Here is a 653-nt window from a genome sequence, read left to right as displayed (position 1 = left end):
TAAGCTTTATTCAGCCTTCTATATACGTTTGAAAGGTTAAATGTAAAGCAAGTAACATAAAACAAATGAAATGTATTTAAAATCAAATATAATTGGATGGCCCTAAAGCCTTTTCAGAGATCTACTAAATATGGCGTTTAAACGACCAACTCCAAACAGCAGCCTAAGGTCTCCTTCAAAGAGATGAGTCCACCAGGATTATGGGTAATGCTAACCACTGCCTCATGCCTCACCCACTGCAGGAACCCACTGAGACTGTGGACAAGGAGGATACTGAAGAATCGACTGCCCCTCTTTCCCTTGCAATGTGGGTCAGGCTCTCATGTTGCTCACCCACAGGAATCTTCAGGGCATGGGAGCTGAATGTCCATGCTATGCTGTGTGGCAGTGAAAGAGTTAATGCTGTCTCCTGTGATCACTGAAGACAGAAGCCACTCCCATTGAGATTACCAAGACTGTAGAGGGGGCTAGGGTAAGTTTCTGTCATTGTATTGATACAGAGGCCACTTGGATTATACATTCTGTTCAAATTTATCCTTCTCAGCACTGGCACTGGGTGTGGTGGTGCACACCTTTAATCCCAGCACTTGGGAGGCAGAGGCAGGTGGATTTCTGAGTTTGAGGCCAGCCTGGTCTACAAAGCAAGTTCCAGG

This window comes from Mus pahari, chromosome 2 (assembly GCF_900095145.1).
Source record: "Mus pahari chromosome 2, PAHARI_EIJ_v1.1, whole genome shotgun sequence".
Taxonomy (NCBI): Eukaryota; Metazoa; Chordata; class Mammalia; order Rodentia; family Muridae; genus Mus; species Mus pahari.
The sequence above is the reverse complement of the archived record's forward strand: the minus strand, read 5'-3'. Positions refer to the sequence as shown.